The sequence below is a fragment of the Hylobates moloch genome, unplaced genomic scaffold (assembly GCF_009828535.3).
Source record: "Hylobates moloch isolate HMO894 unplaced genomic scaffold, HMol_V3 SCAFFOLD_2, whole genome shotgun sequence".
In the NCBI taxonomy this organism is placed as follows: domain Eukaryota; kingdom Metazoa; phylum Chordata; class Mammalia; order Primates; family Hylobatidae; genus Hylobates; species Hylobates moloch.
Window position 1 is genome coordinate 15,569,862 of NW_026652277.1, and position 18,424 is coordinate 15,588,285.

Consider the following 18,424-nt stretch of genomic DNA (forward strand, 5'->3'; position numbering starts at 1 on the left):
GTAGTTCCTTTCCACATTGAAAAGACCCCAACTGCCTGACCAACTGGATATTGTGAAAGTAACGGGATGTGATTTTCAAAGGCACTGCAATTTCTGCCTGGTCTCGTGGCTCTGTTTCTTTGGGGGAAGCCAGCTGCCATGTTGTGAGGGTACTCAAGTTGTCTATGGACAGGCACACATAAAGAGAAATTGAGGCTAGGTGTTCCCATCCCCAGTCTCTAAGATCCCACTTGGTTATTATTAGGACCTTCACCAAGACAAAGAAAATTCAGCTTTTTCTGAAATTCTCCTACTCTCAAAAAATAAATTCTGCCTTGGCCTTCAGCTTTGTTTGTTTCTGCCACTGCAGGAAGTAAGTTTTGTTTGGTTTTGCGTGTTTGTTTGAAATGCTGCCAGGGACCATTTTTGACTCTCATATTTCATCTTAGGTTGCTGATTAATAAGTACAAGCCTGTCATTTTCTTTCCTTATCATTTCAATGGTACTTAAAAAGCAGACAGTTTGCAATTCAATATCAGTCAGTGATTAGCCACGGATTGTCCCTGTGGCTCTAGTTTGGTCAAGGATAATTACTCCTTGTAGAAAGAGTAATAAACTTTTAACTGCCAAGAATTTACAGTAGCTGGGGGATGGATATACCGACTGGTTCAATGAAAGGAATCTAGGTGGAAACTCACAGCATCCATACGCATACCAAAAATCAAAAAGTCTGTAGCAACAACATACTTAATGAAGAAAAATTTCCCTTTTAGAATGGCAACAATATAAGACATCCTACAACCATCACTTCTATTCAATATAATAAAGGAAGGCAAGAAGAATACATAAAAAGACTAATAGAAATAAAGCTTCATGACTCATAGCCTGTCTCAGGTTCAATTCTGTAATTAGCATTTTTCTGGACTTCTATAGCACACTCTGCCCTTAATCCTTAAGACCTTTCTCTCATACTGTTACTTTTGTGCATTTTGCGACTCCCTCACAGCATTGATCAAATCCCCTCTGGATGAGTTGAGACTCCAATAAAAACATACCAAATCCAGCAGCTTAACTTTTGCCAGTATGGCAAAAATTCATGAGGGATACGTTCCAAAACCCCCAGTGGATACATGAAACCGCAGATAGTACTTCATCCTAAAAATACTATGTTTTTTCATATACATACATACGTATCATAAACCTTAACTTATAAATCAGGTATAGTAAGAGATGAACAAAAATAACTAATAATAAAATAGAACAATTATAACGAACTACTGTAGTAAAGTTATGTAAATGTGGTCTCTTCCTTTCTCTCTCCCAAAATATCTTACTGTATTATACTCAACCTTCTTGACCATGGGTAACAAATATGGAAAGAGAGACTGTGGCTAAGGCGGGGGATTATGGTACAATATTGAACTCTTCTTCCATAGTCTGGAAGAAGAATGACAATTTCTGTTGGGGAAAGCTCAGAAACTGAATGGATTTGGATGCCCAGAAAAGAACGTCTGGCAGTTTTGAACTAAGTCAGCGATAGTAAAACAAAATTGATTCTATGAGTTGAAACTGCTTTTAATTTTATCCCAGTCTCTCTCCCAATTTTCTTGGTTCTCTTAGAAGCTGTCCAGATTTGCTTGGCTAAAAACCGATATTGGAATGTTGCATAGAAAACCCGGGGAGGAAAAGGCATATGATCATTAACAAACTCCCCGGTTCAATTCATGTCATGATCACCAGCATGGCGTCTGTCCAGGCAGAAGGTCATGCTTGTTGAAGAATGAATGACCTCTGCCCCTGGGCATCGTGTTGCACATTCTGCGGCTTTGGGAAGCAGCCTTAGGCAGGATTGGAGCCTAGATGGACAGACAGAGGTCTTTTGCACCTTCAAAAGCAAACAGCAGTAGAGCCCCCAAGGCTGCTTCTACATTCTTTAGGTTTTATTTTTGAAATGTGTTATTAAAAATGTCAAACATATGAAAAAATGGAGAGAAAGGTATAATAAACACCTGTCACACCTAGATTTAATAATTAAATCATTTGTTTCATCTATTTTTGGTAAATTTTAAAATAACTACAGATGTCATAACAATTTTTCCCTAGTTATTCCAGAATGCATCTCTAAAAATTAAAACATTCCCACATAACCACATTATCACATCCAAGAAAATTAATAATTTCCTAAAGTAATTTATTGTCAGTCCTTATCTGCATGTCTCCATTAAGTTTTACAACGCCTTTTAGAGCTAATTTTGACAGGTCACGATACGATCAATGACAACATATGGCATTTCTCTAAAGAATATTTTAACGTAGAACGTTCCTCTTCCCCTGTTTTTTCATGACGTTAATCTGTTGAAGAGATGGTATCAATTTTCCTTTAGAACGTTTGATTCTGATTGTTTCCTTGTAGGAATGTTTGATTTGTACCTTGCTTAGGTTTTGGAATTTCCCGTAAATCAGAAGTTTAGATGGAAAGATTTGATTCGAGTTAATTGGAGTACATTAATTAGATGGCAAAACACTTCTTTGCAAGAATATCTTAAGAATAATGTTGTGTTTTTTCTTACTGCATCACATCAAAAGCTGGTCATTTAATTACTAGTGTTGCTAACATTGATTATTCATGTAAGCTGTCCCCCTGCAAGTAACCTGTGGGCTCTACCTTAGCTCTGTGTCATTTCAATTCTCTGTTAGCCTTTTATTTAATGGTTTAGCAGCCACTAAAAATTCTTGCCTGAGTCTATTCCATTGAGAGTTGCAAAATGATCATCTTCTGTTTTTTGGTGGTTGTTTTTCTCACTCCTTGAGTTGGATGATTGGTTCATTATTTTTCAACCTTCCTACTGCATTCTAATATAACATTTAGTGCTATAAAATTACAATCTAAGTATCATACAAATTTTGATATATAATACTTTTATAATTACCATTCAGTTCAAATGTTTTATGATTCCCATTTTTTTCTTAACCCATTTGTTATGTACAAGTAGATTTTAAACCTTCAGACGTCTCTTAGAGTTATGTGTTTGTTATTGTTTTAATTTAATTATGTTTTGTTCAGAGGACAATTGTTTTTATAATCCTGATACTTGGGTATTCGGTGAAAGTTGCTTTTAGGCTTAGTTCATGGTCAATTTTTAAAAAAAATTTCATGCATAATTGAGAGGAATATCAGCTCTCTGATTTTTTGGTAGAGGATTTTATGTATTACTAACAGTTTAAGAAATTAATTCATTGTTTTATCCATCCACAGCCTTAAAAAAATGTTTAAATCTAGTTAATCATTTAGGAGACTGTTAAATCTCCCACTGTTGAGGTAGATTTGTCAATACTTTTCTTGCTGTTGTATTGAGCATTGCTTTATATATCACTATATTTATATATCTGGTATTCATACATTTAGAGTTGTTATATCTAACAAATAATTCATTTAATCTGTAAGATCATATTAGAATAGAGGCAGTGTCCAATATTTAGTTCCCCTTTGTGTAATCTCTATAATTAGTCTTCATATGTATTATGTTTTTATAGTCAAGGTTTGTTCAGGTTTACTGTCCTAGTTGTCACTTTCTTTGCTTACCTTTCTTTCTTTTTGGATTTTTTTCCCATTTCGTAAAGCATATAGTTTTTGTATTCTTCTAATGATAAATTTTATTGTCACTAAACATTGATTTGTAAAGAAGGTGCTTATTTTTGTCATTCTTTTTTGTTTTTGAGACAGTGACTCACTCTGTAGCCCAGGCTGGAGTGCAGTGGCACCATCTTGGCTAACAGGAGCCTTGAACTCCCAGGCTCAAGTGATCCTCCCACCTCAACCTCCAGTGTAGCTGGAACTACAGGCACATGCCACCATGCCTGGCTAATTTTTTGGAGGGCTGGGATTACAGGCGTGTACCCCCACACTTGACCTATTTTGTCATTATTCTTATGTGATAATTTAGGTGGGATAAAATTCCAAGGTCTAAATTCTTACTAGCCATGTGACTTTGAGAATGTTGCTTTGCCTAACTCTTCCTCAGTTTTTTCACCAGTAAAATGAAAATTAAGGGTATGCTCACCACTGGGCTTGCGCCTGTGGTCCTAGCTACTCAGGAGGCAGAGGTGGAGGGTGGATTTTATGTATTTTATTTTTATTTAACAAACATTTGCATGGCATTTACTATGAGCCAGCCCTGTTTAAGAGTTACAAATGTTAACTCATTTAACTGACATAAGGTAGGTACAGTTTTTTATTTTTAGGGATGAGACCTTGTCTGTATTATGATTATTGAATTAAAAATAAAATAAACTGTTTTTGGAAATATGCTGGTCTAGATAAATGACCAGTAAACACATTTAAAATTACTTGTATAACATGGCAAACATACTCTCAAAAACTTATACTTGCAAGAAAGTAACAGATATCCCCATAGGCAAAATCTGAAGAATAACCCAGAAAATCAGAGAAATAAACCAAATAATTCAATATTTCTCAGCTGTCCTGGAGGAAAGTGTATATGTTTTGGGGGGTGGGAGTTGGTTTCAAAGTTGTTTGGTTTTAAGGGCTAAAGCCAGAAGATAATGACTTGAACTTGTGTGATTTCACTAGTTGAAACTGAGCCAGTCAAATGGCTGTACCATTAGTGAAAGTGTGGAATAGGAAAAAATAATCCTCATCTCTAATAAATTAAAAATAAAATACGTGAAATAAATGAGTAAGGTGTGAGTTGCTTTCTCTCATGCCTTAAAGATAGCATTCTACAGTTGTCTGCCGTTTATTGTTACCTTTGAAAGGTCGGTGGTTTATCTGATTGTCATTCCTTTTTAGGAAACCTGTCTTGTTTCTCTGTTTGCATTTGGGATTACCTCCTCATCTTTAAGTTTCTGCTGTTCCACTGGATTATCTAGGTATTTCACTTCTATTTATCCTGCTTGGGAGTGTTATACATTGTCAGTTGGGGAAATTGTGTTTTTCATCAGTTTGGAGAACATTTCAACCATTTCATTTTTAATATTTTCTCTCCATCATTTCATTTCTTGTTCATCTATGGAAATCTGAATAGACATACATTGGGCTTAGTTCTTCCATCTTCCACGGCTCAACTTCTCTTTCCCATTTTCCATTCCTTTCTCTCTGGAGCATTATATATCTGCAATAAAGTCTTCCATGTATTAATTCTCTGCTTAGCTCTGTCTTATCTGTTTTGTCCAACCTGCTGGGGTTTTAATTTCAATAACATATTTTTATTTATACAAGTTCCATTTCATTGTTTTCCAAATTTGCCTGAACTTTCATGATAGTATTTACTAACTCACTTATAATAAAATATTTTCTTGTTAGTTTTCTGAGTTATGAGTTATGAACTCATGTTCAATGGAGGTTTTTTTTTTTTTTTTTTCTCAAGAATCCTATCTGGTTATATGGTCTAAAGAGAGTATGTGTCCCCAAAAGAGGTTTTGAATGTGGTTAATCCAGGTACTTCCAGTGATATTATGCATGATGCAACCACAGGCCAATTTTATGTTGCTTTCTCAGCTGAAACATTCCTGGACCACATAGATAATGGACTGAAGAACTTGAGCCCATGCAGGAACTCCATTATCAAAAATTCTCAGATGCGACATTTCACTTATCCATCTAGGTCCCAGGTCAAGATTACAAGCATCCTTGTTTTTTTCCTGGGCTGGCAGATATTTCTTTTTTCTATTCCACACTTGCACTAATGGTACAGCCATTTGACTGGCTCGGTTTCAACTAGTGACATCACTAGTCGAGTTCAAGTTATTATATTTTGGCTTGAGCCCTTCAAACCAAACAACTTTGAAACCAGTTGCCACCACTCAAAATACATATTCTTTCCTCCAGGACAGCTGAAAAATATTAAGTTCGTTGGTTTGTTGCTCTTATTTTCTGGATTCTTCTGGTTTTGCCTATGGGGTATCCCTTACTTTCTTGCAAGTATAAGGTGTTTTTTTTTCTTTGCATGAGTGTTTTTTTATTTTTTAAAATTTTTATTATACTTTAAGTTCTAGGGTTCACGTGCACAACGTGCAGGTTATATAGGTATACATACATGTGCCATGGTGGTGTGCTGCACCCATCAACTCGTCATTTACATCAGGTATTTCTCCTAATGCTATCCCTACCCCAGCACCCCACCTCCCGACAGGCCCAACAGGCCCTGGTGTGTGATGTTCCCCGCTCTGTGTCCATGTGTTCTCATTGTTCAACACCCAATTATGAGTGAGAACATGCAGTGTTTGGTTTTCTGTCCTTGTGATAGTTTGCTGAGAATGATAGTTTCCAGCTTCATCCATATCCCTGCAAAGACATGAACTCATCATTTTTTATGGCTGCATAGTATTCCATGTTTTTGCCCATTCAGTATGATATTGGCTGTGGGTTTGTCATAAATAGCACTTATTATTTTGAGATACGTTCCATCAATATGTAGTTTATTGAGAGTTTTTAGCATGAGGAGCTGTTGAATTTTGTCAAAAGCCTTTTCTGTATCTATTGAGATAATCATGTGGTTTTTGTGATTGGTTCTGTTTATATGATGGATTAAGTTTATGGATTTGCATATGTTGAACCAGCCTTGCATCCCAGGGATGAAGCCGACTTGATCATGGTGGGTAAGGTTTTTGATGTGCTGCTGGATTTGGTTTGCCAGTATTTTATTCAGGATTTTTGCATCGATGTTCATCAGAGATATTGGCCTAAAATTCTCTTTTTTTGTTGAGTCTCTGCCAGGCTTTGGTATCAGGATGATGCTGGCCTCAAAATGAGTTAGGGAGGATTCCCTCTTTTTCTATTGATTGGAATAGTTTTAGAAGGAATGGTACCAGCTCCTCTTTGTACCTCTGGTAGATTTCGGCCGTGAATCCATCTGGTCCTGGACTTTTTTTGGTTGGCTATTATTGCCTCAATTTCAGAATATGTTATTGGCCTATTCAGAGATTCAACTTCTTCCTGGTTTAGTCTTGGGAAGGTGTATGTGTCCAGGAACTTATCTATTTCTTCTAGATTTTCTAGTTTATTTGCATAGAGGTATTTATAGTGTTCTCTGACAGTAGTTTGTATTTCTATGGGATCAGTGGTGATATCCCTTTTATCATTTTTTATTGCATTTATTTGATTCTTCTCTCATTTCTTCTGTATTAGTCTTGCTACTGATCGATCTATTTTGTTGATTTTTTCAAAAAGCCAGCTCCTGGATTCATTGATTTTTTGAAGGGTTTTTTGTGTCTCTATCTCCTTCAGTTCTGCTCTGATCTTAGTTATTTCTTGCCTTCTGCTAGCTTTTAAATTTGTTTGCTCTTGCTTCTCTAGTTCTTTTAATTGTGATGTTAGGGTGTCAATTTTAGATCTTTCCTGCTTTCTCTTGTGGGCATTTAGTGCAATAAATTTCCCTCTACACACTGCTTTAAATGTATCCCAGAGATTCTGGTATGTTATGTCTTTGTTCTCATTGGTTTCAAAGAACATCTTTATTTCTGCCTTCATTTCATTATTTACCCAGTAGTCATTCAGGAGCAGGTTATTCAGTTTCCATGTAGTTGTGCGGTTTTGAGTGACTTTCTTAATCCTGAGTTCAAATTTGATTGCACTGTTGTCTGAGAAAGTTTGTTGTGATTTCTGTTCTTTTGCATTTGCTGAGGAGTGTTTTACTTCCAATTATGTGGTCAATTTTAGAATACGTGAGATGTGGTGCTGTGCAGAATGTATATTCTGTTGATTTGGGGTAGACGGTTCTGTAGATGTCTATTAGGTCTGCTTGGTCCAGAGCTGAGTTCTAGTCCTGGATATCCTTGTTAACCTTCTGTCTTGTTGATCTGTCTAATATTGACAGTGGAGTGTTAAAGTCTCCCATTATTATTGTGTGGGAGTCTAAGTCTCTTTGTAGGTCTCTAAAGCTTCTTTTTATGAATCTGGGTGCTCCTGTATTGGATGCATATATATTTAGGATAGTTAGTTCTTCTTGTTGAATTGATCCCTTTACCATTATGTAATGGCATTCTTTGTCTCTTTTGATCTTTGTTGGTTTAAAGTCTGTTTTATCAGAGACTAGGATTGCAACCCCTTCTTTTTTCACTTTCCATTTTCTTGGTAGATCTTCCTCCATCTCTGTATTTTGAGCCTATATGTGTATTTGCACCTGAGATGGGTCTCCTGAATACAGCACACTAGTGGGTCTTGACTCTTTATCCAATTTTCCAGTCTGTGTCTTTTAATTGGGGCATTTAGCCCATTTACATTTAAGGTTAACATTCTTATGTGTGAATTTGATCCTGTCATTATGATCTTAGATGGTTATTTGCCCATTAATTGGTGCAGTTTCTTCATAGCATCAATGGTCTTTACAATTTGGCATGTTTTTGCAGTGGCTGATACCAGTTGTTCCTTTTCACATTTAGGGCTTCCTTCAGGAGCTCTTGTAAGGCAGGCCTGGTGGTGACAAAATCTCTCCAAATTTGCTTGTCTGTAAGGATTTTATTTCTCCTTCACTTATGAAGCTTAGTTTCACTGGATATGAAACTCTGGGTTGAAAATTCTTTTCTTTAAGAATGTTGAATATTGGCCCCCACTCTCTTCTGGCTTGTAGGGTTTCGCTGAGAGATCCGCTGTTAGTCTGATGCGCTTCCCTTTGTGGGTAACCTGACCTTTCTCTCTGGCTGCCCTTAACATTTTTTTCTTCATTTCAACCTTAGTGAATCTGACAATTGTGTCTTGGGGTTGCTCTTCTCAAGGAGTATCTTTGTGGTGGTCTCTGTATTTCCTGAATTTGTATGTTGGCCTGCCTTGCTAGGTTGGGGAAGTTCTCCCAGATAATATCCTGAAGAGTGTTTTCTAACTTGGATCCATTCTCCTCATCACTTGCAGGAACACCAATCAGATGTAGATTTGGTCTTTTCACATAGTCCTATATTTCTTGGAGGCTTTGTTTGTTTCTTTTGACTCTTTTTTCTCTAATCTTGTCTTCTCACTTTATTTCATTAATTTGATCTTCATTCAGTGATATCCTTTCTTCCACTTGATTGAATCAGCTACTGAACCTTTTGCATATGTCATGAAGTTCTCATGCCGTGGTTTTCAGCTACATCAGGTCATTTAAGGTCTTCTCTACACTGTTTATTCTAGTTAGCCATTCATCTAACCTTTTTTCAAGGTTTTTAGCTTCTTTGCGATGGCTTAGAACATGCTTCTTTAGCTCAGAGAAGTTTGTTATTACTGACCTTCTGAAGCCTACTTCTGTCAACTCGTCAAACTCATTCTCTGTCCAGTTTTGTTCCTTTGCTGGTGAGGAGCTGCAATCCTTTGGAAGAGAAGAGGCACTCTGGTCTTTGGAATTTTCAGCTTTTCTGCTCTGCTTTCTCCCCATCTTTGTAGTTTTATCTACCTTTTGTCTTTGATGTTGGTGACCTACAGATGGGGTTTTGTTGTGGATGTGGTTTTTATTGATTATGATAATATTCCTTTCTGTTTGTTAGTTTTCCTTCTAACAGTCGGGCCCCTCAGCTGCAGGTCTGTTGGAGTTTGCTGGAGGTCCACTCCAGACCCTGTTTGCTTGGGTATCACCAGCGGAGGCTGCAGAACAGCAAATATTGCTGCCTGATCCTTCCTCTGGAATCTTCGTCCCAGAGGGGCACCCTCCTGTATGAGGTGTCTGTCGGCCCCTACTGGGAGGTGTCTCCCAGTCAGGCTACACGGGGGTTCAGGGACCCATTTGAGGAGCCAGTCTGTCCGTTCTCAGAGCTCAAATGCCATGCTGGGAGAACCACTGCTGTCTTCAGAGCTGTCAGACAGGGACACTTAGGTCTGCCAAAGCTGTCTGCTGCCTTTAGTTCTGATATGCCCTGCCCACAGAGGTGGAATCTACAGCAAGGTAGTAGGCCTTGCAGAGCTGCAGTGGGCTCCATGCAGTTTGAGCTTCCTGGCCTCTTTGTTTACACTGTGAGCACAAAACCGCCTACTGAAGCCTCAGCAATGGCAGACGCCCCTCCCCCCACCAAGCTGCGGCATTGCAGGTGGATCTCAGACTGCTGCGCTAGCAGTGAGCGAGACTCTGTGGCCCTGGGACCTGCTGAGCCAGGCACAGGAGGGAATTTCCTGGTCTGCCAGTTGCAAAGACTGTGGGAAAAGCATAGTATTTGGGCAGGAGTGTACCATTCCTCCAGGTACAGACTGTCACGGCTTCCCTTGTCTAGGAAAGGGAAATCCCCTGACCCCTTGTACTTCCCGGGTGAGGTAACGTCCTGCCCTGCTTCAGTTCACCCTCCATGGGCTGAACCCACTGTCCAACCAGTCCCAATGAGATGAACCAAGTACCTCAGCTGGAAATGCAGAAATCACCTATCTTCTGCATTGATCTTGCTGGGAGCTGCAGACTGGAGCTGTTCCTATTCGGCCATCTTGGAAGCCTCCAACAGTTTTTTTTTTTTAAGAATATGTTTGCTATGTTATAAGAGTAATTTTTAAATGTGTTTACTGGTTATTTATCCAGTCCAGCATATTTCCAAAAAATGAGTTTAGTTTTCCCAAAATGTGTTCTGCAGAGCCCTCATATTCAATCCAGTGTAACTATGTGTTGGAAGAAAAAACTTAATGTTAGAAAAACTTTTTCTCTAAAACTTACATTTAAATATATGTAAGAAAACTAATCTTAATTATACATTTTCTTATGTTCATGCAATGATTAGCCCTTAAGGAAATGCTGCGCCATTCTACAGAATGCCAGAAAGTCAAAGTAGCAATTGATATAACCACATCAAATGTGAGCTAGCCATCTCACTGATATATTATCTGTTCAATGGTCAATGACCTATGTTCTATCCCTTGATTTAAAATTCCAGTAAACACTGGATACTGTGTTGTAGTCTTAGGAGTCAATTCTGCCATTCCATCAACAGGTGGTGCCATTGTATTAGAATTTGAATGTTGTGCAAGAAAAGTATTTTGTCATTAGTTGCACTGATAAGCATCTCAGCTTTTTTAGAGCTGCTTTTGCACCCTGAGAAACTTTGACTTTAGGGTTTTAAAAAATGTTACATGGTTAAAGTTATATTGCAGAGCAAAACTGGCTGGATTCTTCTCATGTATATTAAGTCTAGAAATTGCACACTATATGTCTGCTATTTTGTCTACAAAGTCATGAAAAACCCAAAATAATATTCATAATAGGTAGTTATATATTCTGATATATAGAGAATATCTGCTTTAATATTTTTGATCCTGAAAATTCTCATCGTATTTTCATTTTATAAATTAAAAAAACTACTAGGTATTAGTAAAAAAAAAAAAATTCACTTTTTTTGCAATACCAAGGAAAGCAAGACAATAGTTGTGTTTTTTTCTTTACATATACCATTAAATATAACATGGGACATGGGTCACAGCTCTGCCAAAAGATCTCTTTGTAGCTATGTGTTGCCAGAAGCAACACTGTGGCGATCCCTTTCGAGTTGTGGCCAGTCATGTGGGGATAGCTTGAGATGGGTAACCTCACATGCCCTGTCATAAAGAGAAGGAAGAAAGGATGACATCAGACTCTACCCCATGCTTTGTTCTGCCTGCAATTCACTCTTGTAAACTGGCAAAGCTATTTCCTCAAGGGTAGTTGTCAAAGTCACAGCATGATCACAGGAGGTGGTAATAGGAAGTTGGCATGAGCCACTGACAGAAAAATTAGTTTGAGGCTTCTTGTGATTCTCCTCAGGGATTTCAAGAACAGCCAGCTCTTCTAAGCTAATTAGTCCTACATTGTTGTGATGGATGATCAGAAAAAACAGTAATTGAAAATGATACAGTTCTTTAGTAATGCTAAAACTGTAAACAACAGAAATATCAAGAAATGAAACAAACAGAACCATTTGGATAAATTAGATGAATAGGTCAGCAGATGAAAAATTCAGTTTCAAAGTAGACAAAATAGGATTTATTTGGGAGCAGACATCCAAGTTAGGGGCTATATGTTAAATGATGCAATTATCAATACACTGAACATAGTTTTTTCTTTTATTAGTAAACTGGGAAATATTCTTAAAATCATTTTCCTTTGGTTTAAGTTTGAATGTGTAGTTTTCATTTACACAGCATATATCTGTGGTTCACAGACACATTCTGAAATTTATTCTTGAGTTTATTCTTGTTCATTCTTATTATGCAACTCTGTCACAATCCCTATTTCACAATTAAGATACATTTTCAAAAGTTACACTGAAAGTAAGAGTTGGAGCCCAGACTAAAATCTAGCTCTCTCTAAATTATGTTCTCTTTTTTATTCCACAATGGAGACTGAACAGATGAAATTTTAACTCTAACTATAGTTTCTCTGTTGTAGAGTAAGTGAATAAGTTTAGAGGACAAATACAGTGTACAGAATAGTACAAATGTTAATTTTATTTGTTTATTCCTTTTAGACATGGGAGTCTTACTAGGTTGCCCAGGCTGAAGCGCAGTGGCTATCCACAGGCGTGATCATGCCGCACTACAGCCTTGAATTGCTGGGCTCATGATCCTCATGCTTCAGCCTCCTGAGAAGCCGGGACTATAGGCACATGCCACTGCATCTGGCTACAAATATATATATTTGTATTTGTACATCTATATTTGTAAAATATATATATTTATATTTGTACAAATATATATATTTGCATATATATTTTAATATATATAATAAATATATATGTGTGTGTGTATATATATATATATATATATATATTTTTTTTTTTTTTTTTTTTTTGAGACACAGTCTCTCTCTGTCACCAGGCTGGAGTGCAGTGGCACGATCTCAGCTCACTGCAACCTCTACCTCCCAAATTCAAGTGATTCTCCTTCCTCAGCCTCCCGAGTAGCTAGGACTACAGGTGTGCACCACCATGCCCAGAAAATTTTTGTATTTTTAGTAGACTGGGGTTTCACCATGTTGGCCAGGATGGTCTTGATCTCTTGACCTCATTATCTGCCTGCCTCAGGCTCCCAAAGTGGTGGGATTACAGGCATGAGCCACCGCCCCCAGCCAAATGTTGTTTTTATTAAATTGTGATAATAGATATTTTCCCCCTTTCCTTTCCATGAATTGTGTTGCCATATGGTTCTATCTTCATTAAGGTTTAAATTGTGCATGCAGGACCTCTTCAACTTTCAGATCTGGCATTTTTTTCTAACTGGGGTAGTAAGTGAAGAGTGGAAAATATACTTTTGCCTGACACAAAAGAGAGTGAGGGCAGATCCAAGACTTATTTTGTTATTACTCAATTCCCATCTGCCATTACACTCTTGTAAAGTTTGTTTGCAGTTTCTTATCCATTCTGTGAGAGATAACAGAGTACACTTTTGCCCTTTTTCCTTTATGTCAGGGAAGTGAATAATGATTTTTTAAATGAGGATGAACTTTTAATTTCGAGACTTTATACTTCTTGATAGCAGTAAGCATGCTTTTGATTCATTAAAAATTATAGCTCTTAATTGTTTTTACAGAAATTTTATGCAAAGTGGTCATATATTATATTACATCATATTCTTTAACTTAGAACTGATAAAAATGAGAGTTTGATTTATCATTGTTGAAGTTCATAGAAAACAGATTTGGAGCTGCAAGAACACAACACACTTCCCCTGGAAAATACTCCAAGAAGTAAATCTCTGGACATTGTTTACAGCCCTAGTAGGATACAAGAAGAAATGTTCTTTATTTAGAAAAAGGATCACGAAGCTAGGAAATATTAGCTAAAATGTCAATAAGTAGGGAAGAAAAGAGAGAGGGATGGTAGAAAAATGCAGATCTCCATAAATGTGGCTGTGATAGCTTGGGCTGCCATGGAAAATACCACTGACGGAGTGGCTTAAACAACAGACATTCATTTTCTCACAGTTATAGAAGCTGGAAGTCCAAGGTTAAGGTGCAATCAGGGTTGGTTTTTGTGAGGCCTCCCTTCTTGGCTAATAGGCGGCTGCCTTCTCTCTGTGTCATCACACAGCCTTTCCTCTATGCAAGCTTGGAGAGCACACTCGTTCTCCCTTCTTCTTGGAACGTCACCAGTTCTATGGGAGGCCCCATTCTTATGACTACCTAAACTTCATTACCCCCTTAAAGGCACTATCTGTAAATATAGTCACATTGGGGAGTTAGAGCCTCATCATATGCATTTGGGGAGTGACACAGTTCAGCCCACGACAATGACCTTCACACTAGGACAGTTGTTTTGCAGATGTCACTCGATCTGAGTTTGTTTCATGTTTCATCATGAGGAGATCTAGGTTATGGATTCTGGGTGGGAGTCTCTCACAGGGGATACTCTGTTCTCACTGCATTCTCTCATGTGATTTTAATTTGTCCAATGGTGTTTACTTTGATCATCTGAGTGACCAAAGTGGTGACTCTCAAGACTTCTCTATTATAAAGTTTCTTGATGTGTTGCTAAATAACAGTTAGTAAGCATGCTTTTAGCTTGGAAAAACTGATACACCTCTTAACAGAAGTAGAGATGCCAGAAAATCCACGAGAGATTGTGGAGAAAGGGGTGTTCAAGGACTTGAAAATGCTATAACGAGTCTACTGTACCTAATCAGAAATCCCACCAGCTGACTGTCCTCAGGAGGGTCTAGAAAATACTACATTTGCCAAATTGATAAGAAATGCCCTGGTGAGGAGAAGGGGCACCAGCATTTTGAGAACCTCAGGAAAGTCTGTCTTCTGTAGGTTGGGGCTGAAGGTAGCTGATGGTGTTGCAGAACTGAGCAATTTAGTAGCAACGAGGATACTAGATCCCAGGAAAGCAGAGGCCAGGAGGCAGCCTTTAAGAATCAGAAGAAAGATGAACATAATTACTATAACAGGTAGCAAGACTGGAATTTCATTCAGGGGAACCTGATCTGCAGGGGACTTGGGAGATGACGTATGGTTTTCCTAAGGGCAAGAGTGCTGAGCCGCTGTCACAGGTTGGGTTTTCTAGAAAGAGGCTGTTGTTTAGGAAGCAGGTTTTTCACTCAGGTGTGTCCTTGGGATTGAAACTGAGGGAAAGAAAGTGGCATTAAGCAGGGGAAATGAACTTCATACAAGCCTGGCTGACCCGCAGGGTGAGCTGTGAAACTCACATGGTTTTTTCGCAGTGTTCCAAGTTGGGTTGGGATGGCCAGGCCTTATTGTCCCACATTGATCAATGAGTGGATGTTGGCCACCTTGGGAAGGGGCAGGTATTAGTCAGGATTCTGCAGAGGAACAGAACCAATGGGACAGACATCTAAATCTCTATCTCTCTTTCTCTTGAGAGAGATTTATTCTAAGGTATAGGCTCATATGACTATAGAGGTTTATGGAGGCTGATTCTGGAGGCAGATGTGATTCTACCACCTGCAAGCTGGAGATCCAGGAAAGCTGGTTCTGTAGGTTCCACTCCAAGACTGAAGGCCTGAGAAGCAGGAGTGCTGAGTGCAGGGGAAGATCAATGTCCAGGCTCCAGCAATCAGATAAGGAGGGAATTCAAACTTTCTTCACTTTTTTTGTTTTATTCAGGTCCTGAATGTATTGGATGATACCCATCCACAATGGGGAGGGCATCTTTTTTCTCAGTCTACTTTGTCAAATGCTAATCCCTTTTAGAAACATCCTCCTAGACATACCTAGAAAGGATGTGTCACCAGATATCTGGGCATCTCCTGGCCCAGGCAGGTTGAGCCATAAAATGAACCATCATGGGGTATAATGTTGGGTAAGGCAGCTCTCTGCCACTGACATCCCAAAAGGTTTGTCAACTGAAGCATATCTGACAATAACATCCCTAAAAACTGGAGCCATGAGCCCTTTATTGACTGGGGACCTGGGTGATGTATTAGAGTGTTCAGTACAGTCTACCTCTTGTGTCTACTTTGTCACAGGCTTTCTAGGAACTGCTCTTCCAGCTGGTGTGTCTGTGGGATACCAGGAAGAGGAAGGTTAGTGGGACCAACTACAGAGCTCACTGTTGTATATATATTTCTAGTGTGCACAGGCTGTCTTGCAGTCCTTTTGAAGTATAGTTTGCTTTCTTTCCTTATGAGGCCCAGCACATTCTTGACTGGCTTAAGTTAGGACTTCACCTGGCTTATAGGCCTAGAGAGGCCAGGAAAGGACTTAAAGGCAGATCTCAGTTGGGGCACATTTCGACTTGCAAGGGAAAGATTTCTAGCATTGTCTTCAGGCAAGGTGGGGCATGCTAGCTTTTAATAGAAAGAATGGACATTTGTGCAGTCTCGAAGGAATCAAAGACATCTAGGAATTCAAGATTTGGAGACAGCATCAAACCAGATACCCCCTTCCTGTGTGTCAGGACTCTCTTCCTCTCTCTCTCGCTCTCCCTCTCTCTCCTTTTTTCTTTCCCTTCCCTTTTCTTTTTTCTTTTCTTTTTCTTTCCTTCCCTCTCTCTCTCCCTTTCTCCCTTTCTTCCTTTCCTCCCCTCCCGTCCCTCCCTCCTTCTCGTTGTCCTCCCTCCCTCCCTTCGTCCCTTCCTCCCTTCCTCCCTCCTTCTTCCCTTCCTCTCTTTCTCCCTTTTTTTTTTTTTTTTTTTTTTTGAGACAGAGTCTTGCTCTTGTCACTGAGGCTGTAGTGCAGTGGCACTATCCCGGCTCACTGCAACCTCCGCTTCCCGGGTTCAAGCGATTCTCCTGCTTCAGCCACCTGAGTAGCTGGGATTACAGGCATGGGCCATCATATCCGGCTAATTTTTGTATTTTTGGTAGAAAAACGGTTTCCCCATATTGGCCTGGCTGGTCTCAAATTCCTGGGCTCAAGTGATCTGCCTGCCTCAGCCTCCCAAAATGCTGGGATTACAGGCGTGAGCCACTGTGCCTGGCCAGGATCTATTCTTTCTAAACCAAACCCTGACTTCAGAATAGTGGATCTGTCTTTGATTTTAGTTTAACTCTCCCTGGAGCTCAGTCACCTCCACAATTCATACCTGGACATGGCCCTCAGTTCTCACTGCCCTCCCAATGAGAGGTATATGACAAAGAACACCATCTGGCTTTCAGACATAGTTTTCCATTAATAAGTCTTAGATTTTTGTTATTTATTTCCAGAGTTTAACACAGTTGAACCCTACTCATCCAATTTTCTTGACCTTGTAGCTGTGATTCCCTCTATCTTTCTCAAATCTCTGATATACCAGCTAGTGCACCCCTGTACTACTGATCTGCCATCCCGTTTCACCACCAGCAAAAGTTTCTGGCAGCACCTGTGTTCTGCCTACCCCTACGGATGTGGTCCTTACTGCAGCCAGTGGCAGGTGCTATCGTCAAAACCCCATCTTATCTCCTGCTTTCACAGAATACTCCTGGGATCAACTGTCACAGGCTCTAGGGCAGAATTTAGAGGGCACTTGGAGTCAATACCTGTGGAAGGCAGGTTATGGAAGCAGGATTGGGCAGATGGAAATCCAGCTCTGTGGCAGACCCAACACCAGTCTTGGCCGACTACAGAGGAGTGCTGGAGCTGAAGTGGCCCTTTAGTATTGTCTGGAGTTGAGTGGGGATGCTAGCCCTTTATATTCCTGCACCAAGCAGTCACTGGATGTAGGCCATTCTGGGAAGGAGCATGACCTTAGCTGACAGTGTCTCTACAGCTGAGTGATACCTAAGGATGCTGGCAGTTCAAAGGTGTCTTCAGAGAGCATCCCAGCATCTGGGACCTCAAGCCTTTCATAGAAGGGGCATCTGAGCGGTGCATCACAGTGTCCAAAGAAGTTGTCAGTAAAGGCCTTGCCTGCTGTATGCAGTCAAAAGACATAAAGAGTGGATGAGCAGGCTGGGTGCAGTGGCTCATGCCTGTAATCCCAGCACTTTGAGAGGCTGAGGTGGGTGGATCATTAGGTCAAGAGATCAAGACCATCCTGGCCAACATGGTGAAACCCCATCTCTACTAAAAATACAAAAATTAGCTGGGCATGGTGGCACGCACCTGGAATCCCAGCTACTTGGGAGGCTGAGGCAGGAGAATCACTGGAACCCAGAAAGCAGAGGTTGCAGTGAGCCGAGATCATGCCACTGCCCTCCAGCAGGGGCGACAGAGTGAGACTCCATCTCAAAAAAAAAAAAAAAAAAAAAAAAAAAGCATGGATGAGCAGAGGCTGAGGTGGGTGCCCCGACAGAAAATGATGAGATCCTCTGGTAATCTGTAAGTGTGATGATTGAGTATTCACATGCATGTGTGAGATGTGTCACTCCCAAACCTTATTGCAACGTGGGAACATTACCCATCTGACATGGAAAAAGCAAATAGGTCAGGTACAGTGGCTCATGTGTGTAAACTCAGCACTTTGGGAAACCAAGGCACGAGGATTGCTTGAGGCCAGGAGTTCGAGCCCACCCTAGGAAACACAGTGATACCCTGTCTCTACTAAAAACAAACAAACAAAAATAGCCAGGCATGGTGGTACATGTCTGTAGCCCCAGCTACTCGGGTGGCTGAGGCAGGAGGATTGCTTGAGT

At 39.7% G+C, this 18,424-nt stretch overlaps 1 non-coding gene across 1 annotated transcript; it reads left to right on the forward strand.

The window, feature by feature from the left end:
• Positions 1 to 18,095: 18,095 nt before the first annotated feature.
• On the forward strand, positions 18,096 to 18,199 carry LOC116477836 (small nucleolar RNA U13). Its single transcript, XR_004250664.1, has one exon. It is a non-coding gene; the product is annotated as a small nucleolar RNA U13 (small nucleolar RNA).
• The last annotated feature ends 225 nt before the right edge of the window (positions 18,200 to 18,424 follow it).